Source organism: Hylobates moloch, unplaced genomic scaffold (genome assembly GCF_009828535.3).
Source record: "Hylobates moloch isolate HMO894 unplaced genomic scaffold, HMol_V3 SCAFFOLD_13, whole genome shotgun sequence".
Lineage (NCBI taxonomy): Eukaryota > Metazoa > Chordata > Mammalia > Primates > Hylobatidae > Hylobates > Hylobates moloch.
Genome location: NW_026652288.1, coordinates 75,013,649 through 75,030,238, shown reverse-complemented (window position 1 = coordinate 75,030,238; position 16,590 = coordinate 75,013,649).

Genomic DNA, 16,590 nt, shown 5'->3' with positions numbered 1-16,590 from the left:
ATCCTTCCAGGATCATAGTAAAGCCTTTATTTGCCTATTGATTCTGGGTTATGAAGAGCCAAAATGGTCAGGTGTCTGTCTTTCAGCTCCATGAAACAATCATTGTGTCTTCTAGTAAATGCATTCTCCCCTTATGCACCAAGAACACTAAAATAGCAGGGGATAAATGTTGAAAGATAGAAACATTTCCCTCGTGAATCATTTATTATAATTGTGAAAAGAGTCAAGTCTTTACTGCCAGGCTCCAAGTATTCTGACTACAGCATAAATAACAAAATAGATTTTTCAGACATATACTACCTCTTGAAAACCAGAGAGTTGAAACAGATGTCATATGCCCATGCATTAGATACTATAAAATTTAAATTCATCAACTAATGTGAAATTGGTTTTAATGGCAATTGACATCTGTTAAAAGCAAAATTTTGAAATGCTACTCCAGCTTGAATACTGCTGAGAAAGAAATTTCTGAATATCAGAATCCACAGAAAAGCTGTCCTTCTCGTAAACTTTATCTCCAAAAGATATGTCTGCCCTGAGTTTCATGCTGTTTGTAATAGAAATGCCAAAAACTACCAGGTATCCCCACACATACACTCTTAACATCTCCAAAACCTGACTATATCCCCACAGAATCTCTTTTCATTTCAGCATTTGAAAAGGTATCCACCTCCAGCCATAAATCTGAAAGTCTTTTTGATAAATAAATTTTCTTACCTCCACCCCTCCTTTCATTCAAATAAGTCTCCAAATTATATCTGTATGTTACCTAAATATATGTTATCTAAAGATCTATCAAATCAATCCATCTTTTCTCACCTTTCAAGCCTCATCTCTTCCCAATCATGACCATCTCTTATTCTAAATGACTGCTTGTTTTCTGTCAATTTTATTATAAAATGTTATTTTTGCAACAGCCTAATACATCCATTTTCATCATCTGGTAGATTAATGTTCTACTTCCAGTGTCTAAAATACTTTTATTTACACTTACAAACTCCTAAACTTTCCCCCTCTACACCAAACTCCTTTCTCCATAACCCTAACACACACAGACACACACGTACCTGGCTCACATCATTCTACAAATGTGCCCATTGAACATGGCTTCCTCCAGGCAATCTTCAATGACTTCCTACAACCAAGAGAGGTGGTTTCTCATTGGGTCTCATAACATCATGTCCTCCTGCATTATATCTGTATTTTTACTCAAATTTATTTCTCATACTACCTTTTGCTATAAGACTGGTGGAGCAGGTATTAGCCATGTTCACAATTGTTAATTTGGGCTTAATGTAGCTATACGATAGCAAACATTTTTTTAAATCAAAGAAATGTATAATTAGTATTTATGCCCACAAAGTGTGAATACACAACCATGATGGATGGATTTTTGTCATTAAGATAAAAATCTCAAAGGTAGTGTTTCATTAAAAATTAGCCTTTCAATATCCTGTGACATTAATGGGGTGTTGTAGGAAAATTTTGATTGATGCCTCACACTATCAGTGACCACAGTGGTTACCTAACTGAATAATAGTGCTTTAAGGCAGAATAGAAATACCCAAGTTAGAATAGAATACCCACTGTGAAAATAGATGTCTCTCCTTTTCTGGTAAAGCAGCTTCTAAAAAGTAGCAGAATAAAATGAAACCCAAGAACACTCTGTCATATCAAAATCCTGATTAAGGCTGGGCACGGTGGCTCACACCTGTAATCCCAGCACTTTGGGAGGCCAAAGCAGGTGGATCACCTGAGGTCAGGAGTTCGAGACCAGTCTGGCCAACATGGTAAAAACTCGTCTTTACTAAAAATACAAAAATTACCTGGATGTGGTGGCATGCGCCTGTAATCCCAGCTGCTCGGGAGGCTGAGCCAGGAGAATCGCTTGAACCCAGGAGGCGGAGGTTGCAGTGAGCCAAGATCGTGCCACTGCACTCCAGCCTGGCAAAAGGGTGAGAGTCCATGTCAAAAAAAAAAAAAAAAAAATCCCGATTAATACTTTGGCTCATTGAAGAATTTTTTATTTAATTTATTGGTTTCTTTATATCAGGTGGTTTAGATTATGGAAAATGTTTGGGGCTAAACAATATTAAAACTGTAGAAAGCTGAAGTCTGTGTTATATTTAAATTAAAAGATTTATGGAAATAATAATCATTAGGTCTTGCTCTGATAACTTTCATAAGTGTCTTAAAGGACTTGAATATTATTTGAGGGAAAGTAACAGATTGAAAATGCTAGAGGGATTTGATACAAACTTCTATTCATTTTCTTGATATATTAAGATAAGAATCAATATATGCAAAATGTGATGTGATAAGCTTATTTAATGAAACCAAATTAATTTCTACAATATTCACATTGTGATTATATACTCTATTATTTTTAACTATAAATTAATTTGTAACTATTTTTAAATTTTGCAGTAAAATGACTTAACTCATAGTGGTGGAAGCCTTTTTAATAGTGCATTAAAATAGGAAGAAAAAATGAGAAAAGTGTCTCTGATAGGGAGAATTTAATAGAATATCATTAGAGGGAATAGAAAATACTTACCAAATTTTAAAAGACTGGCAATTCTGACTGGCAATGGCCAGTGAATTTTAAGGTATAGGAAAGAACATGAGTCCAGGCACATAAAATTCTACTTTATGAGCAATGACACATTTGGGCTGGAAGATATATGACAAAGGTACAAAGTTAAGACCGTAACTGAGGTTTAAGTAAAATCCTGGTTGCACTGTCCAGAATTTTAGATTGCTTAGCTTTTCAGCAAGTAAAAACTAAGTAATCTCAACCTTCTTTCTCTTCCTGAACATATTGCTGGCCCATATAATTCTGACGTATTTTTTTGGTGGTCTGGGCTTGTGGTTTGGCCAATGAAATAAGGGTAAAAATTATATTTGCCATATAAAACCACATAAAGCCATAAGTCTTGGGCTGATTAAATCTCATATATGGTATTGTCTCTCTTCTCTCATTTTGATGGTTTCCAATGTCCAAGGTAAACTTTGGAACCAAGTTTTGAGGTTAGAGAAATTCTGTCATCTGAGTATCTGAATTAATTTTGTCAAACTACTGTATGATACTCTTTTTCATCAAGGTTTACCTGTTATGGTAGCTAGCACAATTTTAAAGCACTGTTTTATATAGTCTCTGCTAAGTTATCAGATACTGGTGAACAAGTGAGAAGTAACATTTCGCATTTTAGAAATACTTCTCTGTTAGTAGCATAGAGAAAGAATTTAAAGGAAAAATAGGCAGAAAGCCCTTACAGGACACTTTAAAACCAGAATAGGCAATTCATTAGGGAAACTCAAACTAGAGAAAATGTAGTGATACTTTTTTAAAATGCAGTGAATTCATATATTAATCCATTACCTCCAGCATAATTTTTTTTTTTTTTTTTTTTTTTTTTTTTTTTTAAAGTTTTTTTCCCTTTTTTCCCGCGGTGGGGGAAATTAGGCCCAATTCGGCCCCCCGCCCCCCGCCCCTCCTTCGATCCCCGCGAACAACTCGGTCTTTTTTTTTTTTTTTTTTTGAGACAGAGTTTCACTCTCTTTGCCCAGGCTGGAGTGCAATGGCGCAATCTAGGCTCACTGCAACCTCTGCCTCCCAGGTTCAAGCGATTCTCCTGCCTCAACCTCCCGAGTAGCTGGTATTACAGGCGCCTGCCATCACACTCAGCTAATTTTTTGCATTTTTAGTAGAGACAGGGTTTCACCATGTTGACCAGGCTGGTCTCAAACTCCTGACCTCAGGTGATCCTCCTGCCTCGACCTCCCAAAGTGCTGGGATTACAGAAGTGAGCCACCATGCCAGGCCAATAGTTGTTATTTTTTAATGTTATTTTAGAACATACCAGAAGCCACTTCAATTTTAAATGAATGAAATAGCTTCATACAGCTAAGTTGGGAAGAATGTAAGTCTAACCAGTAAGAAATAGCATTCTGTGGAACTTATACAGCTACTGTTAGAGTGACTGCCCTGGAGTGCTTTTGCTAAAAGAGAAAAAGTATATCTGAAAGTTAGAGACAAGTGTGGGATAGTAAATTGTGGAAGGGAAGAATTCTTAACAATTAAAATAATTACAAATATATCTCTAAACAGAATTTTAAAAGACTCACCACAGATAAAACCACTGTGCTTATTTTTGTTTTCTTTTAATTTTATTTTTGTATAGTGAGTAAAATATATGTCTTTTTTGATAAAAAAGTAACAAGAAACAAGAAAAGTGAACTCTACTGAGAAATTATAAATCTCTGAAACTAACATTTATTGTTATTTAGAGACTTAAGAATATGGAAGATGTGTTATTTTTGCAATACTGAAGCTCCTGAAGGTGTAAAAGATATTCATGCCAATATGGCAGCATGAAAGAATCCACATACTTGTTACTCAATACTGGGATAGAAATATCCTCAAACCTTCCAAAGCAACTAACTTTTATTTAAAGTTAATATTTGCCAGTTATTGTTAAAAATATGTAAACACAATTTTTAGCAATCATAGTTAAAAATACATTCTCAAATTATTTAATTGCCTCAATAATCAGTATATTAGGTTAAATATTTTTTATATATATACCATATGTATATACATTATAGCTGGACTGCTATATTTTCTGATGACACAATAGAATTTTCTATATATATCCTGAATTTTTAGTTTGAGAAATGTGCCACTGTTAGACATTACTTGGCAGTTAATAACTAACTGGATTAAGAGCTCTCAGTTTGAACAGCTTGGGATATTTACTGCCAAAAATTGTTCTTGGCTTATGCCCACCTTAACCATTATTGTTTAAGGAGATATGCAATGTGATGATTTTTTTAAAGTATAAATGTATTTTAAGAACTCTAAACAATTATCTCTACATATTATTATCAAAGATTTCATACTTATAAATATTTTAATACAATGTATATTAAATAAATGTCTATAAATAATAAGTAGTATATAATCCATTATCTGATATACTGTGATAAAACATTTTGTCATTGTATCTAATCTCTAATATTATCTTGATGAATTTTTCCCTTCAAATTGTTTTTCAGTCCAGTCAAATTCTAAATCACCTATTTATTTGGATTTCTTAAAGATACTGTGTTTATTAAAGTTCTCATACAAGATTTAATTGAGAAGCTAATATTACTTTGACCTTATTAATAAATAGCTTAAAGCACATACTAAGACATTTAGGATTTGTTAAGCTATTTTATTAAATGTCGACTTTGAGTTGTTGTTTTTTCTTGTAATTTCATTATTAAATTTTGGGTTATGGAGCGAACTCTCTAAGTTATTTATTATACACACACACTCACTTGTGCATTGTGTACATTTAGTAGGCAAGGCTATGTAAAGCATGAATGTAAATTACTCAAGACAAGGGAGAGAGTGTTAGGAAAAAACACACATACTGAAATATAATAATTCAGATGAAGAGAAAAAAATTATTGGAATAAAACTATATATCTAAATGATCTTTCAGCTGTCATTAAACAATTACAGTTTTGAGTAGGTAGAAAATACCTAAATCAAAGATACCAATTCTTCAAATGTTCTCTATGCATTTTACTCAGCCTCAGGTTCATATGTGCCTCAAGATCCAATGGTGACTCTCAGAGGTAAGAGCATACCAGATGTCTCTAGAAATTTCTCCCTTCATTTGTTAAAGAAAATAAAGTTTAATATCTTAAACCATAAGATAACACAACTTGCAGTTTTTAACTGTAAAGAGGAAAAATGATGAAAGCATTGCTAACTTGACAGAAGACTTTTCTTTGATTTTTACCGAAAGAGGCCATGAAATAATATTCATTCAGTCTTGCTTCTTGTTTGATTGTCTTGTTTCTTGTTTCATTAAAAGTAATGGCAAAAACTGCAATTACTTTTGCAACAACCTAATTAAATGACCATGGCTTGAATTAATTTCTAAAAATACCTCAGTGAAATTTTTATCTAAAAATAATAGAATTAAGACAAAAAGTAAATAATAGAGCCTTTTTACAAACCTCTTAATTCTTTCTTAAAAGACAGTCAAATTTCTACAGTGACAGATTTCTATTCAGCACTATATTCTGTGGGAATAAACTTTTTCCAACTGATGTACACTTAAAAGAAGGGAAATACTTGCAAGGGGTGTTCCAGCCTGCCTTAAAAAAATACAAAAGAGTAGAGTTTGCAACGACTGACCTGCATCATTTCTTTGTCCTTTATTGTCACTAGCGAACATATAAATACCTTATTTTTTACACTCCGGCCTTTTCCCAATGCAAAATTTGGGTTTTCCTCTTCTGATTCACTCAAGACAATACAAATGAATCATTGAAGATTTAGAAATATGTAAAAATAAAAATGTTTTAGCAAGAAAACAGAACACTTGCAATATTTCAGGCAAATATGTCAACCTTATATAATCACAAGATTTGTGTATTTTTGCAAAGTTTACATTTCATTCCTAAACAAAGCATTAGAGAGTGCTTCCATTTATTTTTACCTAACAACTTTAGTGAAAGAAAATTCACACATCATAAAACTCACTCATTTAAATTATGATAGTTAATATTTTAGTATGTTTTTCAGAGTTGTGCAATTAGCATCATAATCTAAGCTTAGACCTTTTTCATCAATTCAAAAATATGTCTCTTACCCTTTAGAAGTTCTAAGCAACTGCTAGTCTACTTTCTGTCTCTATATGGACATTTCTTATTAATGGAAACAATATGTGGTCTTTTGTGACTGGTTTCTTTACCTTTGCAAAATATTTTTAAATTCATCCACAATATGGCATGTATCTGTACTTCATTACTTTCATTGATATAGTAATATTCAATTATATGGATATACCATTAGAGAGTATCAGATGGATATACTGATATCAATATGGATATACCATATTTTATTAACCCATTCATTATTTAACAGACAATTGGGTGAAGGAAACCAAAATGTTCCTCTTTCAAATGCTGCAGATTTTAATTAAAGAAAAAGGTTAAGACGCAGGGACACACTCTGCCCTTCCTCTCTGCCTTTTCTACCTAAAGGAAGGCCCGTTTACAACAGTTGCTTATCAGCTCAGAAACAGAGCTCAGGGACAGCAGCACCAGAGGATCCAGGAGCAGACTCACTCTTCCATTAAAGTCACCTTCCAGCATGTTCACACCTATTGGAAGCCTGAAGAGACTCTCTGATCTTGTCACTACATAGAATTTATGGCTATTTGTTAAAATACTATTTAAGCAGGGCCCCTAAGCCATTGCCTTGAGAAAGAAAGAATTTTGAACTGAGGGCTCTCCTGCATGATGGGTATGCCACACATTAATAAACCTGTTTGTTTTCCTTTTGTTAATCTGACTTTTGTTTTCAGGAGAGTGTCTCAACTAAGAACCTAAAACAAGAAAGAAAAGAAATTATAATTTTTCCCCTACATGGGTTATTTGCAATTTGTGGTCATTACAAATAATACTGCTATGCACAATAATGTACAAGTTTTCTCATGTAGACATGTTTTCATGTCTCTTGGGTACATACCTAGGAGTGAAATTTCTGGGTCATAAGTTAACTGCCTATTTAATGTTTTGAGGAACTGGAAAACTGAATTCAGAATATCCTGTGTCATTTTAAAACCCCATCAGCAATGTGGGAGGGTTCAAATATCTTGAAATCCTCAAGAACACGTTCCAACCTAGTGATTGTAGTTTCTTAAGTTCCACCTGCTATTCTCAGTGAATCTGCTTTTCAGGGCAGTGGGCAAGATGAACCCATCAGGAGATTACAATTAGATATATGACTTAAAGAGGATTTTTGTCCAATTCTGTGTTGTCTTTGCACTTAATGATGTTGTTTGAAGACAAAGATTTTTTTGAAGAAGTCCAATTTGTTTATTTTTAATATTCCTATGTTTTTCTAAGTGTTTTATAGTTTAAGCTCACGTACAGATTTCTAATCACCTTGAAATAATTTTGTATACAGTGTGAAACAAAAAAAATTATCATTATTATTATTATTTTGCTTGGATATATAGTTTTCCCAGCACTATTTATTGAAAAGACTATCCCTTCCCCAATATTAGTTTTAACACCCTGCCCAAAATCAAGTGACCATAGATGTGTGGGCTGAATTATAGACTTTCAGTTCCATACAGTATATCCACATATCTATTCAGTATATCTACATATGTATCAGTATATCTACATATCTATCCTGATACCAGTACTACACTGTTTTGATTATAGTAATTGTGTACTAATTAATGAAATCAAGCTATGTGAACCCTCTAACTCTGTGCTTCTTTTTAAAGACTGTTTTGGCTATTTGTAACCCTTTGCAATTACATATGAATTCTGTCATCAACTTGTCCATTTCTGTAAAGAAGCTATTGGATATTGATAGAGATTTCAACGAATCTGTAGATCAATTTGGGAAGTAATGACACCTTAATAATATTGTTTTCTAATCCATCAACATAAAATTTTTTCCTATTTATTTAGTTTTTTTTAATGTTTTATTGTTTTCAGTGTACAAGCCTTCTACTTTTCTGGTTAAATTTATTAACAAAAGTACTTTAATCTTTTTGATAAGATTTGAATAAAATTGTTTTTCTGAATTTTATTTTATATAAATTAATTTTATATAAAATAAATTTTATGCCGGGCACGGTGGCTCATGCCTGTAATCCCAGCACTTTGGGAGGCCGAGGCGGGTGGATCACGAGGTTGGGAGATCAAGACCATCCTGGCTAACAAGGTGAAAACCCGTCTCTACTAAAAAAATACAAAAAATTAGCCGGGTGCAGTGGCGGGTGCCTGTAGTCCCAGCTACTCGCTACTCGGGAGGCTGAGGCAGGACAATGGCATGAACCCGGGAGGCGGAGCTTGCAGTGAGCCGAGATAGTGCCACTGCACTCTGGCCTGGGCAAAAGAGCGAGATTCTGTCTCAAAAAATAATAATAATAATAATAAATAAATAAATAAATAAATAAATAAATATTTTCTGAATGTTATGTGTGTATATTGACTGTGTACCTTACAATTTGCTGAACTCATTTCTTATATCTAATAGTTTTTAGTGTATGATCCTTGAATTGTTACATGCAAGATCATGGCACCCACAAATATAGTGTCACGCCTTCCTTTCTAATATGGATGCTATTTATTTATTTTCCTTACCTTATTGCCCTTATTAGAACTTACAGTGCCATGTTAAACAGAACTGGTGAAGGAGACCAAAAATTTTACCCTAAAATATACTTCTTTAACATATTTCAAGATGGCTACTCATAAGAGCTGGAAAAAAAAAAATTAAAGCTAAAATGCTGCCTTCTGTGGAGATTTGCATTTGCCGAGAAAATAAGTTGAAGAAAACAACAGACGCAAACAGTCTTTCTCTGAAGTCTGCCTTGTCCAAATACAGGAGAGATTAACTGAGAGTCTGACATCTTCAAAGATCTGACAGAAATATTTATCATCTATTTTTACTAAGGGCTGCTACCTGTGAGATTTCATCTACACAACAAGACGGCCTTTTCCCTATGCCTATGTTCCTCTTCTCTCCCTCCCATAACCTGTTTTGCCAATATCTGTCTTTGCCACAGTTCAAGTTCCTATTCTTTCTGTAACGTTAAAATAGTAGAAAAGCACCAGACATCCTGCCTTTGAGGTTTTAGATTTTGTACACCTCTCATACACAAGAGTGTATGTTATAAAATTTGTATGCCTTTTTTTCCTGTTAGTCTATTATCAGTTTTTTTAGTAGACTCAAGTTATCACATCTTAAATGTCTCTACATTTCCAAGAGTGGATATCCTTGTCTAATGTTGGGGAAAAGTTTTTTTCACCAAGTATGATGTTAGTTGTCGGTTGCTTTCAGATGCTTTTTCACATATTGAGGAAGATGCATTCTATTCAAACATTATTGAGTTTTTTTAGTCTCATTTGGCAAATTTTCAGTCATTATTATTTGTAATTTATTTTTCATTTCTTTTTCTCTCTCCTATCCCTCTGCTCTTCCAATTTTGCATATATTACCATGCTCAATGATGTCCTAGTTCCTCTGAGATTTTATTTTTTTAATGCCTTACTCTTTCTGTTCTTCAAATTGTAAAATGTATATATTGAACTACCTTCAATTTCATTGATTCGTTCATGTACCAGCTCCAATCTACTGCACAGCTTCTCTAGTAATTTTTTTTTTACTTTGGTTATTTTACTTCTTTAGAATTTCCATTTTAAAATAGTTCCTAACTCTTTAATGATATTCTCTATTTAATAACTGTTTAGTATTATACCATTCTTTAATTATTTAAACATAATTATTATAGGTTCTTTGAAGTCCTTTTGTGCAAAGTCCAACATCTAGCTCTTCTCAAAAACAGTTTCTGTTGCCTGATTGTACCTGTGTATGGGTGATATCTTCCTAATTCTTTGCAAGTCTCATTTTTGTTGTTGTTGTTAAAATGAGAGTTTTTTTATAACATTTTGCAGCAACTCTGGATACTGATTCTTTTCCCCAGGTCTTGTAGCTATTATCATTTGCTTATTTGCTTTTTTGTTTGTTTTAGTGATTTGCTTGGATTAACTCTGTGAAGACTGTTTCCCATCTAGTGTGGTCTCTGCTGATTCTGATATGATTGCTTTTTTCCATCTTTTTATATTTAAGCCTAATATTTTAGGGATTGCCCCTGAGATAGCACAGTAGTTTTGTGATCAGCTGCTCATTAGTCAGAATTTGTGTTGAAGATCCTTGAGTCAGTAATATTTTCACATACTACTTTTGAAACTGTATGTGTCTTGGAGCGTGCTTTCACAGTTTAGGGAGTTGATAATGAGAAAATAACTTTTATCTCAGAAAAGTGAGGTTTTTTATTTTATTTTTTTAAATTATCAGGCCCAGGGGAGAGACATTAAAATGAGAAAACAGTTCTTCCTGTTTTTCCCCTGAGCTATGTATTTCTCACTTGACACTGTTTGCTATTGTCTTTAGTATCTATAAATTAAACTAATAGTGCCCTATCCAATATTTAAACCTACACTCTGTGGCTTAGCAATGTATAGTCCATCGTATCAGCGAGAGTCATATTGAAAATATTAAGCCTGTGTTTACCCTTTATTTGACAAAGGATCATTGATTAAAAAGTAAATTTAAACATTTTGGAATTTAAAAAAATTTCTGCTCTTACAAATCACACAAGATGTAAAAATGTGAATTTAATAATGAAATAAATGCTAAGGTAAATGTGGCCTTGTTATAACAGTTTATAAAACATTAGTGCACTTTGAGTCACTGCATTCCAGTACTACAGATTTTCAATCTTGATTATCATTATTTAGAAGAGAAATTTCCTACTGCAGTTATTATTTTACCTCCATCATCCCAAAAAGCAAAACAAACAAACAAAAAAACAAAACACTGTGATTATCTGACCACATGTGAGATTAAATTCTGAAACAAAATATTTTCTTCAAACCTTCTGTGCTTTTCTGCTAAATGAAACACTTAATAATGCATATCTTTATAACTTTTTATATTAAAAAGTTACAAAAATTATCAAGATCTAAATTTTTGTAATGTCAAATATCTGAAGTACTTCAAAATGTTGAAAGTTACCAAAATTCGAATAATGAAATTAAAAATTGAATATATTCAGTATATTAATGGCAAATTCCCAATTAATATTATATTTTGATTAATGACTAGGTAAATAATATATTCAATATTTAATATTTATTTGTTTTAAAAATATCAAACATAAAACGTATTTGAATAAGGCAATTTTCCACGCAGTATCTTCCTAGAGTGTTTTCAATATCTAATTAAATATATCATTAAATATGAAGTATCTCAAAAATTGCCTGTTAATTATCAAAAAGAAATAATTCATTGAAACTTACTAATTACATGACAATGATATCTATTTTATTGACATGTATATGCAATAATAGATTTGTTACCTCAGAAAGGAAATCAAACAAATTCTGAAGGTTTAACATATTAATTGTGGAAATAGAAAGCAAATTAAGTACCTTCTTTTCAAAACTCCCGAGGCTGAAATGCTGAAAAACTATATGTATTAAATTTTTTTTAATTATTTTTTTGATCTTGAATAGTATTACTAAATCTGTTTATTTCTAAAGAATGATTGAAACTGAGAATAACTATAAGAATGTAACATTATCTAATGTTTGTGGGAACAATGGAAACGGTGATTCCTAATAAATGTCATCATGAGCAAAAAATTGAGTATGTTACACTGATTGAAAAATTATTTGCATGATAGTAAATGTTCACTATAGTTGCAATTGCATTTCCTTACCACTAGTCTTAAAAGTACTTTTAGTTTAGCTTTGTTTTTGTATTTGAACTTACAAAGATAGTTTCATAGATGCTATTGTTGGGAAAATATAATTGAAAACAAAACCTCTTCCAACCCAGAAGTCCCCTGTACAAAGGTAGTAGAAAAAGAAAATAGCTTTATAAAAAAAAAAAAAAAAAAAAACTTAAACCAGAATGTGACCACCTCATAAAAAATCCTCCAAGACAGAAAGATATTTCACACTCTTATGTAGCCAAGTAAGTAAAATCAATTACATATATGTCTTTAAGATAATAATAACTAGCATTGAAGTAAGAGAACTTGATAGCACCATTTGTCACTTGGGGTTTATCATAGATTTACATGGTAATTGGGGTACTAATCTTTCTTTGTTAGCTTTATTCATAGGAAAAATAGAATTCTCATATCTTTATGATAACAAGTATTTTTGCAACTTAGAGCAAGGTGTCCACCAAAGTTAGACTCTTACCCTCCTACAGAATCAGAGATAGGGAGATCTCTTCCCTGTGTTTACCTTTCAAAGATATGGTTGCAGTGTCTTTGAGAAAGACATTCTCGGGTCTACAGCTGACAAAAGGCCTATCTAAATTTCAAAAGGGTTTTTGTACATACAAAAAGAGAGGACAATTTATTCACAATTTTAAGTTTTCTGAAGGATATAGTCTAAGAAAATGGAAGAGAAGGGAATCTCTTCTATTTATTTTCAATAGGTAGAATTACACCTTTATCTAGAATTTTGATTTGTCCTAACACCGTATAAGAAAAAATGTTTTCTTGAAATTTTCTGTGGTCTTAACATGCCCACTTAAAAACTGTATATTCCATAATTATTGCACAATGAAACTGATGTTTGATATGGTTTTGTTCTGTGCCCTCACCCAAACAACACCTTGAATTGTAATCCCCCTTATCCCCATATGTCAAGGGTAGGACCAGGTAGAGGTAATCTGATCCTGGAGGCAGTTTCTCCCGTGCTGTTCTCGTGATAAGTGACAGTGAGTGAGTCTCATGAGATCTGATGGTTTTAAAAGTGTCCCCAATTTTCCCTGCTTGTACCAATTCTCTCCCCTGCCTCTCTGTGAAGAGGTGTCTTCTGCCACGATTGTAAGATTTCTGAGGCCTCCCCAGCCATGTGGAACTATGAGTCAATTAAAGCTCTTTTCCTTATAAATTACCCAGTCTTGGGTAGTTCTTTATAGCAGTGTGAGAACAGAATAACACAGTAAATTGGTAGGCATTGCTATAAAGATACCCAAAAATGTGAAAGAAATTTTAGAACTGGGTAACAGGTAGAAATTGGAACAGTTTAGAGGGCTCAGAAGAAGAAAAAAAGATGTGGGAAAGTTTGGAACTTCCTAGAGATTTGTTGAATGGTTTCGACCAAGATGCTGACAGTGATGTGAACAATGAAGTACAGGCTGAGGTTGTCTCAGATGAAGATAAGGAACTTGTTGGGAATTGGAATAAAGGTGATTCTTGCTATGCTTTAGCAAAGAGACTGGAGGCATTTTGCCTCTGTGGTCAAGATATATGGAACTTTGAACTTGAGAGAGATGATGTAGGGTATCTGGCAGAAGAAATTTCTAAGTGGCAAAGCATTCAAGGGGAAGCGGACCATAAAAGTTTGAAAATTTACATCCTAATGATGAGATAGAAAAGAAAAACCCATTTTCTGAGAGGAAATTCAAGCCTGCTACAGAAATTTGCATAAGTAATGAGGAGATGAGTGTTAATCACCAAGACAAAGGGCAAAATGACTTCGGGGCATGTCAGAAACTTTCACAGCAGCCCCTCCCATTATAGGCCCAGAGGTCTGGGAGAGAAAAATGGTTTCATAGGCCATGCCCAGGGAACCCCTGCTCTGTCCATCCTAGGGACATGGTGCCCTACATCCCAGGTGCTTCAGCCCCAGCCGTGGCTAAAAGGGGCCATGGTACTGCTCTGGCCATTACTTCAGAGGGTGCAAGCCTCAAGCCCTGGCGGCTTCCACATGGTTTTGAGCCTGTGGGTGCACAGAGGTCAAGAATTGAGATTTGGGAACCTCTGCCTAGAGTTCAGAAGATGTATGGAAACTCCTGGATGTCCAGGCAGAAGTTTGCTGTAGGGGTGGATCCCTTATGGAGAAACTGTGCTAGTGCCGTGCAGAAGGGAAATGTGGGTTCGAAGCCCCTACACAGAGTCCCTATTGGGGCACTGCCTAATGGAGCTGTGAGAAGAGAGCCACTGTCTTCCTGACCCCGGAATAGTAGGACCACACACAGCTTGCACCACATGCATGGAAAAGCTGTAGATACTCAATACCAGCCTGTGAAAGCAGCTGGGAGGGAGCTTGTAGCCTGCAAGGCCACAGGGACAGAGTTGTCCAAGGCCATCAGAGCCCACCTCTTGCATCAGCATGACATGGATGTGAGACATGGAGTAAAGAAAGATCATTTTGGAACTTTAGGGTTTAATGACTGCCCTGTTGGATTTTGGACTTGCATGGGGCCTACAGCCTTTTGTTTTGGCCAATTTCTCCCATTTGGAATGTGTATATTTACCCAATACCTGTACCCCCATTGTAACTAGGAAAGAACTAACTTGTTTTTAGTTTTACAGGTTCATAGGTGGAAGGCACTTTCTTTGTTGCAGATGAGACTATGGACTTGGACTTTTGGGTTAATGCTGGAATGAGTTAAGAGTTTGGGGGACTCTTGAAAAGGCATGATTGTGTTTTGAAATGTGAGGATATGAGATTTGGGAGGGGCCGGGGCAGGATTATATGATTTGGCTGTTTCCCCATCCAAATCTCACCTTGAATTGTAATCCCCATAATCCCCACATGTCAAGGGCAGGACCAGGTGGAGGTCATCAGATCATGGGGGTGCTTCTGCCATGCTGTTCTGCTGATAGTGAGTTAGCCTCACAACATCTGATGGTTTTAAAAGTGCCTGGAATTTCTCCTGCTTGCCCTGATTCTCTTTGCTACTTCCCCGTGAAGAGGTGCCTTCTATCATGATGGTAAGTTTCCTGAGGCCTCCACTGCCATGCAGAAGTGTGATTCAATTAAGCCTCTTCTTTATTAACTACCCAGTCTCTAGTATTTCTTTATAGCAGCATGGGAACAAACTAATACAAAGTTATTTCTCTTTAAAAATAAAATAAGAAATATTTTTAAAGTACTTCTCTTCTTTCCAAGAACTGATTGGAATTCACTGATTTACCACAGTTCTTTGAAATTTTTTATGAAATGTGTGTTATTTTTATACTACTTTTTAAAATAAAATTATTTTCCATTGTAACAATGGGAAGAAATTAAATATCTAAAAGGTCATTTGACCCTTTAAAAATTAGGCACTTATAAAACTTAAATTATTTACCTTTGAAATTGCAATGATTTTTTTTTTTTTTGTATACTGGTCCAATTAACAATTAAAAGACAAGGATAGCTGACCTATACTATGTGTTAAAGAGGTTTACCCTTGGGGAAGAAAAACTATTTAAGTGTGGTTCCAAGAAGAAATGTAAATGTTTGATACATAGCAAGAATGGCAAAAATGTAGAAACAATTGGCATGCCATTTTTTTTTTAAAGAAGGCATACCAGCTCCTTGTTTAGTAACTGACCTACAAGAATGTAAGAAAGAATGGGGTAGTGTCTTAGACTGTTTTGTGTTCCTACAGCAGAATGCATGAATATGTGTAATTTATAAAGAAAAGAGGTTTAGTTGGCTCAAGGTTTTATAGAGTAGGAAGTTCAAAGGTATGGTGTCAGCATCTGCTCAGCTTCTGGTGCTATGTCACAACATAGCAGAAGGTCAAAGGGAAGCAGATACATACAAAGAGGGAAAACCCAAGGGGCATCCTCATTTTATAACAATTCATTCTCTGAGGAATTAACCCATTTCCAGAAGAACTAATCCAGGCTTTCCAGAGTGAGAACTTACTCACTACCTTGAGAAGGCACCCAGCCATTCATGAGGAATCCACTTCCATAACCCAAAGACCTCTCACTAGGATCCACCTCCAACGTTGCCACACTGAGAATCAAATTTCAATATAAATTTTGGCAAAGACAAAACATGTTCAAACCATAGCAGGTAGTTAGCAAGTAGTACTATAAAATACTCTTTCCTTTTTCCTCTTTTACAACCCTTTCTTGGCTTTGAAAAAGTCAGTAATGTTAGTATTTGGGAGAGACACACATACACACACACACACACACACATTATCTTTGTGATATAAATTAAACAGATTTTTTTTTCTGGGGATATTCA